The sequence below is a fragment of the Amblyomma mixtum genome, chromosome 1 (genome assembly GCF_055824585.1).
Source record: "Amblyomma mixtum isolate Tamu chromosome 1, ASM5582458v1, whole genome shotgun sequence".
In the NCBI taxonomy this organism is placed as follows: Eukaryota; Metazoa; Arthropoda; class Arachnida; order Ixodida; family Ixodidae; genus Amblyomma; species Amblyomma mixtum.
In genome coordinates this window covers 69592573-69604803 of record NC_143012.1, presented here as the reverse complement: position 1 = coordinate 69604803, position 12231 = coordinate 69592573, and the positions used below count along the sequence as shown (strand labels likewise).

Below are 12231 nucleotides of genomic sequence, written 5' to 3'. Positions count from 1 at the left end.
CACTGCGCCGGTCTCAGCGCCAGAAGTGTTTTGTTCGGTGGTACCCCCACGCAAAGTGGCACGGGCAGGAACTAGGTCGAGGGGGGTCTGTTACTTTTTCCCCCATGGTGCATCTCTACAACTACTCTTGCAGGTGCAAAGAAGTGTAAACCTCTTGAGGTGTACCTTACTCCTTGCGATTAAGAGTAAACCTGTAGGGGCCGCACTTTTTTGCCGGCACCGTAATGGCCCTACTGTCAAATGAAATACTACCTAATTCTTACAAACGCTCAGTATTTACATGTGATGACAAAATGGACTACTTGGTTTGGTGATGAGATTCAGCTTAAGGCACTTGCCAGATCTGTGAGTTGCTGTGTGCTGTGCTGAGAGAAAAAAAATCAAAAAACAAAAACTTCTTTCCACAGGAAGCAATGGGGACCTAAGATCTTACTTCTCTCCGGTTGCGTCTGTAAAGCAGCAGCAAGAGGTCCATGAAAAAAGTGAAAACATGGGCAAAGAGCATGGGCGTCCGGAAGGGGGGGCAAGGGGGGGGCGGTTGCCCCCCCTTGTAATTACGGATATTATTTATGCCCTAGTAGAAAACAACTACAAACCTACCGCCTCCCCCATCCCCAGACATCGGGTGCACCCCCCTGGAAAAAGTTCTGCGGACGCCCTTGGCAAAGAGAAGCCAGAAACGTGTGCCGGTGACATCAGTTCCCAAATCCCTAAGACACCTTCAAGCAGCAAGAATGGTGCAGTTTTGATGCCGACAAGAAAGGCAGAGCCATCACCGCGTATGACGTCTGGGGCACTAGATGCCTTGGGAAAGCCTGATAAGTCCTCTGCCAGACCAGAAACGCGTGGCGGTGACATCATTTCCCACATCCCTAAAACACCTTCAAGCAGCAAAAATTGTGCAGTTGTGATGCTGACAAGAAAGGCAGAGCCATCACCGCGTATGACGTCTGGGGCACCAGATGCCTTGGGAAAGCCTGATAAGTCCTGTGCCAAACCAGAAACGCGTGGTGGTGATATCATTTCCCCAATCCCTAAAACACCTTCAAGCAGCAAAAATGGTGCAGTTGTGATGCTGACAAGAAAGGCAGAGCCATCACCGCGTATGACGTCTGGGGCACCAGATGCCTTGGGAAAGCCTGATAAGTCCTCTGCCAAACCAGAAACGCGTGGCGGTGACATCATTTCCCAAATCCCTAAAACACCTTCAAGCAGCAAAAATGGTGCAGTTGTGATGCTGACAAGAAAGGCAGAGCCATCACCACTTATGACGTCTGGGGCACCAGATGCCTTGGGAAAGCCTGATAAGTCCTCTGCCAAACCAGAAACGTGTGGCGGTGACATCATTTCCCAAATCCCTAAAACACCTTCAAGCAGCAAAAATGGTGCAGTTGTGATGCTGGCAAGAAAGGCAGAGCCATCACCTCGTATGACGTCTGGGGCACCAGATGCCTTGGGAAAGCCTGATAAGTCCTCTGCCAAACCAGAAACGCGTGGCGGTGACATCATTTCTCACATCCCTAAAACACCTTCAAGCAGCAAAAATTGTGCAGTTGTGATGCTGACAAGAAAGGCAGAGCCATCACTGCGTATGACGTCTGGGGCACCAGATGCCTTGGGAAAGCCTGATAAGTCCTGTGCCAAACCAGAAACGCGTGGTGGTGATATCATTTCCCAAATCCCTAAAACACCTTCAAGCAGCAAAAATGGTGCAGGTGTGATGCTGACAAGAAAGGCAGAGCCATCACCGCGTATGAAGTCTGGGGCACCAGATGCCTTGGGAAAGCCTGATAAGTCCTGTGCCAAACCAGAAACGTGTGGTGGTGATATCATTTCCCAAATCCCTAAAACACCTTCAAGCAGCAAAAATGGTGCAGGTGTGATGCTGACAAGAAAGGCAGAGCCATCACCGCGTATGACGTCTGGGGCACCAGATGCCTTGGGAAAGCCTGATAAGTCATGTGCCAAACCAGAAACGCGTGATGGTGATATCATTTCCCAAATCCCTAAAACACCTTCAAGCAGCAAAAATGGTGCAGGTGTGATGCTGACAAGAAAGGCAGAGCCATCACCGCGTATGACGTCTGGGGCACCAGATGCCTTGGGAAAGCCTGATAAGTCCTGTGCCAAACCAGAAACGCGTGGTGGTGATATCATTTCCCAAATCCCTAAAACACCTTCAAGCAGCAAAAATGGTGCAGTTGTGATGCTGACAAGAAAGGCAGAGCCATCACCGCTTATGACGTCTGGGGCACCAGATGCCTTGGAAAAGCCTGTGAAGACCTGTGCCAAACCTTGGGACGAGTCTCTTGGCTCCTGTTTAGGTAAGAGCACTGTACGACACTCAGAAAGGATTATCAAGCCGCACGCAGTGAAGCTAATTAGGCAGCATTGCAACTTAGTGACAGCAATGACTATGACAGAGAGCGTGAGTTTGGCTGCACGCTGCCAAAACGAAGAAACATTTCTTCATGCATCCGTGCAAAGTCAGCGTCGAAAGGCACTCAGGATTATCGTGAGATCATCAGAGAAGCTGTGCCAGGTTTCAAGGAACTGAAAGAAAAGTCGTAAAGTGAATGCAGTTCTCAAAAGCGCAGACTTTGCTTTAAAGCTGAAAAATCCACTCCCGTCGACCAAGTCGATGAAGATTGAAATTCAGGCGGAGTTTCCTGGTATATAATTCATCATGGCACATTGTGGTCAGACCTTATGATTCGAGTACAGTTCATCTAACTGAGTCAGCTGCTGTTAATATAGCTTTGTTGTACATGCTGTTCTCTGTAGTAAGCACGGATGTGTTGATTAGCGTATCTTAAGCAACTCTCATACATCAATTGGTGTCTGAATCAGAGAAACCAACCTGATCTTTCCATTAGGTTGTAAGTCTGGTGCGTATCATGTGCATGAAGAGCACAATTTTATTATCAGTCACCTGGTTAGATTACCTATTTTGTACAAAGCAAGCCAGAGGATGGCTGTAGTGCTGGAGATCTCATCTTTCAATAACTATTAAGGCTTGTTATCTTTAGAAATGAAGATGGTGTCTTTGTCTATTTGAACTTTTACATGCGCTTGTACTGTAAATTTTCGGTTCAGTATCGCTGAGACAGAACTGCATCGTGCTTGTTTGTAAACATCTTTTTAAGGGTAACAGAGTGGAGTCCAAGAGAAGGCAAGCGTAGCAGAGGGTGTCGGAAAGTTAGGTGGGTAGATGAGATTTAGAAGTGTACGGGGATACGGTGGCTGCAGCTGGCAAAGGACAGGGTTAATTGGAGGGACATGGGAGAGGCCTTTGCCCTACAGTGGGTGTAGTCAGGCTGATGATGATGATTGTGTGGGACGGCAATAGCTTTACTGGGGACTCTTTGAGGGAATAGAAGCAGAGGCCATCGCTGTCAGATACCCAAACCAGAAACCAGGTGGCCTTGGTCAGTGAAGGCCATATGTCGGTATTAATAGAGAGCTGTCGCCAGGCTTTCGCTCATGATTTCTACAGCCGAACACTCGTGACAAGTGGTGGATCTGTCTCGCGAATCTCATCGACACCACATCGATGGCTCCAATCGTCCCGCATTCCCCACTGCCGCTGTTCGGGTAAAGGGAACGGATCGAGTGATGTACTCCATTTCAGACTCCCCGACTTCCCACGAGCGTGAAGGGACAGCGTGGTTGGCACGGCGAGAAGCCTCACTCTGAATTTCTTGGTTCCTTTGCGGGGAAGCGATGCCTCGCGGAGAACCATTTCACCTTCTTGATCACTTCAGCAATAGGAGTCACACGCACACACCTATCTGCTTTACAACAGTCTTGACACCACATATAGAAATAATGTAAATCTCCAGACTCGCCATCCCGGAAACATAGTCACAATCATCCATGCAAGCTGTCTATTGGACTCACGCTATAGTTTCATAAAAAACCACTGAGAATGTGACATTGTAGTGTGGCGTTTGCCTTCTTCAGACCTTTGCTCACAGAGTTGGTTAGGCAAACGCCATATTAATCAAAAATGATCTGTCACTTTTTCCTGAAAGCATCCCTTTACATCACAAGCAACTTGCTGGCTCCGCAGACTAAACTTCTCGGGCTAGGCTGTCAGCCGCTTTAGATACAAGGAGGCCTATGAGCAAACGGCACCAACGTTAACAGTTCTAGCTCCCAACTGAAACGTTCGATACGAGGCGCTTGTATGGAATTATGGGGAATATAGAGTCCATACGATATGGAAAACTATGTTGACATCCATACTTTTTTTGCATGAAATCCGCAAACTTTCCATAAAAATGTCCATATAACTTCTATAAAATATCTATGATATCATACGGTATCCGTTAGTTTATACACGCCTTTCATAATGTCCATACCTACTCTATACACTCCACGCTGACTTCATATAATCTATTTGGAAATATATGGAATTATGGGACTGCCTGATGGAGACTTTCAGTAGTAAATTAAGATCAGAGGCGAATGTGCTCAAGTGTCCCAGTGTCAAGTCATGTCGTCAGCCTACTTCTAGTGATCACATGTATTTATTTGGGAAGCCAGTCTGTAGGATCGTTTACAAACCTGTCCCCTAATGCCGCCAATGTTCTGACTAGTAGTCGTATTTTGGCTCAATAAATATGCTTCGAAACTTTGCAGTGGGTCCTGCATCATCACGCCCTGACACAGTGGAGCCACAGGAAATGTTTCGGGCTGTCTATCCGATGCTGGACAATCGAAGCAGTTCAAAGAGATCGAAAAAGAAACAGCCAAAAAATAAAATAGCGAATAAAACTGCAAACGCCAGTGGTAAGTAGTAGAGGTCACTTCTTTGCCACTTTCATAACTGAAAAAAACTGCGTCCTGGTAGACAAAGTGTCATTCCATAATGTGAAAAATACAACCCGGTAGGCCAGTTTTGAAGCACCCTTCTGACACACAGTACTGTGCGCAACTTGTTTGAGTATATTTGAAGTTTTAACAGTTGCACCTGATGTTTCTGTAGATTAATACAGCTTTCGCCAAGAGTCCTCAGGCCGCACTGCTTCTTATTCAGCCATGAGAATAATGATTTATTGCATCCCCAAAATTATTACTCTCTAAGGTGAAAAGAACCCTAGTCCTTCCCATTCTAGATATTGTGATATTCAGCAGCCGCGAGTTCATTCTCACACCGAGAAGAAAAACTGGTATGTGTAGCCTAAGACTTCTTCTTAGGTCTGCCTTATGCTTAACCCATAGCTGAACAAAGGATAACATATGGAGTTCAATGATTGGAAACAAAATGCAAAACAGTGGTTGTCGTGTGCCCATTAGTGTTACTCCCTATTTTAAGCTTCCCTGTGATCTTGATGGGTTATTCCAACGAGCCAAACTTGGCACCATATTACCTTATACTACTGTGAGTGCTGCGTCCAGTTACAGGAGTGCAGACTGTGCGCTTTTAAGTGCATAGTTAATAAAAAGTCATTCGGATACAAATCTGGATGGAGTGGATCAAAATCTACCATGGGGGCAAAAGTAACAGACCCCCGCCTCGAAGTTCTGGCCAGTGCTAACCTGCCTAGGGGCGCCAATTGACAAAGCACTTCTGGATCAGCAACAGGCCCACTGCGCCGGTCTCAGCGCCAGAAGTGTTGTGTCAGGTGGCGCTCCCACGCAGAGTGGCACGTTTTGGAACTAGGAGGAGGAAGGTCTGTTACATTTGCCCCCATGGTGCATCTCTACGACTACTCTTGTAGGTGTAAAGAAGTGTAAACCTGTTGAGGTGTACCTTACTGCTTGCGGTTAAAAGTAAACTTATACGGGCCATACTATTTTTGCTGGCAGTGTAACGGCCCTACAGTGAAATGCAGTACTACCTAATTCTTACAGACGCTCAGTATTGACATGCGATAACAAAATGGACCAGTAGGTTTGGTGATGAGATGCAGCTTAAGGCGCTTGCCAGATCTGTGATTTGCCGAGTGCTGTGCTGAGAGAAAAAAAACAAAAAACAAAAACTTCTTTCCACAGGAAGCAATGGGGACATAAGATCTTACTTCTCTCCGGTTGCGTCTGTAAAGCAGCAGCAAGAGGTCAAAGACAAAAATGAAAATGTGGGCGAAGAGAAGCCAGAAACGTGTCCCGGTGACGTCATTTCCCAAGTCCCTAAGACACCTTCAAGCAGCAAAAATGGTGCAGTTGTGATGCCGACAAGAAAGGCAGAGCCATCACCGCGTATGACGTCTGGGGCACCAGATCACTTGGAAAAGCCTGTTAAGTCCTCTGCCAAACCTTGGGACGAGTCTCTTGGCTCTTCTTTAGGTAAGAGTACTGTACGACACTCACAAAGGATTACTGAAGCCTCACGCAGTGAAGCTGAGGCAGCAGTGCTAATCAGTGACAGCGATGACTATGACGGAGAGTGTGAGTTTGGCTGCACGCCGCCAAAACGAAGAAACATTTCTTCACGCATCCGTGCAAAGTCGCCATCGAAAGGCACTCAGGATTATCCTGAGATCATCAGAGAAGCTGTGCCAGGTTTCAAGGAACTGAAAGAAAAGTCGTAAAGTGAATGCAGTTCTCAAAAGCGCAGACTTTGCTTTAAAGCTGAAAAATCCACTCCCGTCGACCAAGTCGATGAAGATTAAAATTCAGGCGGAATTTCCTGGTATATAATTCATCATGGCACATTGGGGTCAGACCTTATGATTCGAGTACAGTTCATCTAACTGAGTCAGCTGCTGTTAATATAGCTTTGTTGTACATGCAGTTCTCTGTAGTAAGCACGGATGTGTTGATTAGCGTATCTTAAGCAACTCTCGTACATCAATTGGTGGCTGAATCAGAGAAACCAGCCTGATCTTTCCATTAGGTTGTAAGCCAGGTGTGAATCATGTGCATGAAGAGCACAATTTTATTAACGGTCACCGGGTCAGATTTTTCATGCAAAGCAAGACAGAGGATGGCAGTACTTCAGGAGATCTCATCTTTCAATAACTCTTAAGGCTTGTTATCTTTGGAAATGAAGATGGTGTCTTTGTCTATTTGAACTTTTACATGCGCTTGTATTGTGAATTTTCGGTTCAGTATCGCTAAGACAGAACTGCATCGTGCATGTTTGTAAACATCTTTTTAAGGGTAACAGAGTGGAGTCCAAGAGAAGGCAAGCGTAGCAGAGGGTGTCAGAAAGCTAGGTGGGTGGATGAGATTTAGAAGTGTACGGGGATACGGTGGCTGCAGCTAGCAAAGGAGAAGGTTAATTAGAGGGACATGGGAGACGCCTTTGCCCTGCAGTGGGTTTAGTCAGGCTGATGATGACGATTATGTGGGACGGCAATAGCTTTACTGGGGACTCTGCGGGAATAGTAGGAGAGACCATGGCTGTCAAGTACCCAAACCAGAAAGCAGATGGCCTTGGTCGGTGAAGGCCATATGTTGGTATTAATAGAGAGCTGTCACCAGGCTTTTCCTCATGATTTCTACAGCCGAACACTCATGACAAGTGGTGGATCTGTCTCGCGAATCTCATCGACACCACATCGATGGCGCCAATCGTCCCGCATTCCCCACTGCCGCTGTTCGGGTAAAGGGAACGGACCGAGTGACGAACTCCATATCAGACTCCCCGACTTCCCACGAGCGTGAAGGGACAGCGTGGTTGGCGCGGCGAGAAGCCTCGCTCTGAATTTCTTGGTTCCTTTGCGGGGAAGTGGTGTCTCGCGGAGAACCATTTTGCCTTCCTGATCACTTCAGCAATAGGAGCCACACGCACACGCCTATCTGCTTTACAACAGTCTTAACACCACATATAGAAATAATGTAAATCTCCAGACTCGCCACCCCGGAAACATAGTCACAATCATCCATGCAAGCCGTCTATTGGACTCACGCTATAGTTTAAGAAAAAACCACTGAGAATGGGACATTGTAGTGTGGCGTTTGCCTTCTTCAGACCTTTGCTCACAGAGTTGGTTAGGCAGACCCCATATTAATCAAAAATGATCTGTCATTTTTTCCTGAAAGCATCCCTTTACATCACAAGCAACTTGCTGGCTCCGCAGACTAAACTTGTCGGGCTAGGCTGTCAGCCGCTTTAGATACAAGGAGGCCTATGAACAAACGGCACCAACGTTCACAGTTCTCCCAACTGAAACGTTCCATACAAGGCGCTTGTATGGAATTATGGGGAATATAGAGTCCATACGATATGGAAAACTATGTTGACATCCATACTTTTTTTGCAAGAAATCCGCAAACTTTCCATAAAAATGTCCATATAACTTCTATAAATGTCTATGATATCATATGAGAGAAGCCAACAGCCACAGAAACCAAGGGGCAGAGGGGATTTTTAATTTATTTTATATTTATTTTGTGGTGTTGATCAACTTATAATATTACTGAATATGTTATCGCTTAAAGCTAATTGATTAGAAAAGGAGAAGAAAAAACAACCACATGCCGCCGGTGGGATACGAACCCATGATCCGTAAGTTTATACACACCTTTCATGATGTCCATGCCTACTCTATACTCTCCACACTGAATTCATATAATTTATTTGGAAATATATGGAATTATGGGACTGCCTGATGGAGACTTTCAGTAGTAAATTAAAATCCGAGGTGAATGTGCTCAAATGTCTCCGTGGCAATTAAGTCATGTCATCGGCCTACTTCTGGTGATAACATGAATTTATTTGGGAAACCAATCCGTAGGATCGTTTACAAACCTGTACCCTAATGCCGCCAATGTTCTGACTAGTATAGTCGTATTTTGGCTCAATAAATGCTTCGAAACTTTGCAGTGGGTCCTGCATCATCACGCCCTGACGCAGTGGAGCCACAGGAAATGTTTCGGGTTGTCTATCCGAAGCTGGACAATCGAAGCATTTTAAAGAGATCGAAAAAGAAACAGCCAAAAAATAAAATAGCGAATAAAGCTGCAAAGGCCAGTGGTAAGTAGTAGAGGTCACTTCTTCGCCACTTCCATAACTGAAAAAACTGCGTCCTGGTCAACAAAGTGTCATTCCATGATGTGAAAAATACAACCCGGTAGGCCAGTTTTGAAGCACCCTTCTGACACACAGTACTGCGCGCAACTTGTTTGAGTATATTTGAAGTTTTAACAGTTGCACCTGATGTTTCTGTAGATTAATACATACAGCTCTGCCCACATTGCTTCTTATTCAGCCATGAAGATAATGATTGATTGCATCCCCAAAATTATTACTCTCTAAGGTGAAAAGAACCCTAGTCCTTCCCATTCTAGATATTGTGATATTCAGAGCAGCCGCGAGTTCATTCTCACACCGAGAAGAAAAACTGGTGTGTGTAGCCTAAGACTTCTTCTCAGGTCTGCCTTATGCTTAACCCATAGCTGAACGAAGGATAACATATGGAGTTCAATGATTGGAAACAAAATGCAAAACAGTGGTTGTCGTGTGCCCATTAGTGTTACTCCCTATTTTAAGCTTCCCTGTGATATCGATGGGCTATTCCAACGAGTCAAACTTGGCACCATATTACCTTATACTACTGTGAGTGCTGCGTCCAGTTACAGGAGTGCAGACTGTGCGCTTTTAAGTGCATAGTTAATAAAAAGTCATTCGGATACAAATCTGGATGGAGTGGATCAAAATCTACCATGGGGGCAAAAGTAACAGACCCCCGCCTCGAAGTTCTGGCCAGTGCTAATCTGCGTAGGGGCGCCTCCCAACAAAGCACTTCTGGATTCGCAACAGGCCCACTGCGCCGGTCTCAGTGCCAGAAGTGTTGTGTCAGGTGGCGCCCTTGCGCAGAGTGGCACGTTTTGGAACTAGGAGGAGGAGGTCTTTTACTTTTGCCCCCATGGTGCATCTCTATGACTACTCTTGTAGGTGTAAAGAAGTGTAAACCTGTTGAGGTGTACCTTACTGCTTGCGGTTAAGAGTAAACTTATACGGGCCATACTTTTTTGCTGGCAGTGTAACGGCCCTACAGTGAAATGCAGTACTACCTAATTCTTACAGACGCTCAGTATTGACATGCGATAACAAAATGGACCAGTAGGTTTGGTGATGAGATGCAGCTTAAGGCGCTTGCCAGATCTGTGAGTTGCTGAGTGCTGTGCTGAGAGAAAAAAAATAAAAACCAAACCTTCTTTCCACAGGAAGCAATGGGGACATAAGATCTTACTTCTCTCCGGTTGCATCTGTAAAGCAGCAGCAAGAGGTCAAAGACAAAAATGAAAATGTGGGCGAAGAGAAGCCAGAAACGTGTCCCGGTGACGTCATTTCCCAAGTCCCTAAGACACCTTCGAGCAGCAAAAATGGTGCAGTTGTGATGCCGACAAGAAAGGCAGAGTCATCACCGCGTATCACGTCTGGGGCACCAGATCACTTGGAAAAGCCTGTTAAGTCCTCTGCCAAACCTTGGGAGGAGTCTCTTGGCTCTTCTTTAGGTAAGAGTACTGTACGACCCTCACAAAGGATTACTCAAGCCGCACGCAGTGAAGCTGAGGCAGCAGTGATAATCAGTGACAGCGATGACTATGACGGAGAGTGTGACTTTGGCTGCACGCCGCCAAAACGAAGAAACATTTCTCCACGCATGACTGTAAGGTCGCCTTCCTTGTCACAGTCTCGAGCGGCCGCATAATCATGGCGTTGTCTGCAGGAAAAGCACTCCTCTGCTGTGACGTATAACTCGCTAAGCGATCGCTTGCCGCTTGACGCTTCCAAACTCTTAAGCAACTGTGACGGAGACGGCATTGATATGCAGAACGATACAGAAGCGCACGCGGCCAGGCCGTGACACAAGCCTGACAAGGATGTAGGAAAAACATTGCGTGTATGCATCGGTGTGCCAAAGGGGGAAACACCACGAGCTGATGCTCCGTAGCGTAGTGACAGACTGGATTCCAAATCTCCCGAACGCGCTTCAAACTGCTGCCGCCTCGACCGCCGCGGCGTCGGGCGCTCTTGCACATGCGTGTGTGTGGGATCGTGACGTCATCCTTGTGGAAGCCGCTGTTCTAGCGTTTGCGTGGCGATCCTGTATACGAGGGAGAACTCGTCTTGTTAAATCTCGTTCGGTGTCCGCATGATCACGTTTCTGCACTCGGATGACGGGAAATCAGTGCCCGGATGACTGGAAATCGGTGCCCGTATGACTGCAGATCGGTGCCCAGATGTTGGCTCTCGGTTTTGGCTCGAGAGCTAAAAGCGCACGGAACACTGTACTCTACGAAAGCCGGGGTGGGGCATCTGGCTCTACGTAATCATCCTAGGTAGCACGCGCAGAGAGTCCTGTCACTGCGTGCAAATACCTGGCGAGGAACAACGAAATTGAACATATTTCAATGTTCGCTACACTCGCCCAGTTTTAATGAAATCATTTAATGCTTTCGTGATATGATAAACATATTTTCAAGATAGAAGCAAAAACGAAGCATGAGTTTTTTTGCCTTTGCCTTGTTGTCTGAAAGCTCACTGAAGTTTAAGGTAGATGAAAACTTTTGAAAAGTACTTGAAGCACTCGCCGCAAGTTAATACTTGGGCTGAGGCACGCACTTATTGTTATCGGCACTCCGAAAACAAGATTCTAAACATGCTGTCAATATGGTGACAAGTGAACGTGATGTTCCTGTAGCTGTAGCTGCCTGCAGCTACAGCTACCAATTAACCAAACAATTAACCAATTAATTGCCATGATTTCATTAACTAGTCATCACCTGTCACTGACCAATCACTCATCAATCTCTAGAACCACAAATTACCATGATACGATTTTTTCACGCAGCCCTGATTATATAGCTCGCTGCAGATGGTACATGACGGCATAGAACCTCCATCCCTCAGTCACGATCTTCTGCAGGGGCCGCCGCGGTGGCTTAGTGGTTATGGTGCTTGGCTGATGACCCGAAAGCCGCGAGTTCTATACCGGCCGTAGCGATTGCATTAATGCTAGAGGCCCGTGTGCTGTGCGATGTCAGTGCACGTTAAAGAACCCCAGGTGGTCGAAATTTCCGGTGCCCTTCACTATCTCATATCCTAAATGGCTTTGGGGCGTAAAAACCCTCACAATCCAAAGCATCTTCTTCACCTGTTCGTGAATGGCATGGTACGCATCATCCAGGGCTGCCCTCGACAAGGTAGTTCGGTCAGGGAGCTCTTAGAGCTCTCTGATTTAATTCTCTTTTTACTTGTTTCAATTAATTAATTGATCAATTATACCACTGTAAAGACGAAGACGAACATTCTGTGCAGCGGCGGCAGTGCCA

The 12231-nt window shown here is 46.4% G+C and overlaps 1 protein-coding gene and 1 long non-coding RNA gene across 2 annotated transcripts in view; both read left to right on the top strand.

Annotated features, from left to right (window-relative positions):
• The window catches only part of LOC149366670 (flap endonuclease GEN homolog 1-like), a 517650-nt gene that overhangs the window by 309275 nt on the left and 196144 nt on the right, over positions 1-12231 (top strand). The gene's annotated exons all lie outside the window — the stretch shown is intronic.
• On the top strand, positions 6214-10542 carry LOC149366680 (uncharacterized). The gene is made up of 3 exons (XR_016284048.1): positions 6214-6291; positions 8777-8926; positions 10120-10542. It is a non-coding gene; the product is annotated as an uncharacterized LOC149366680 (long non-coding RNA).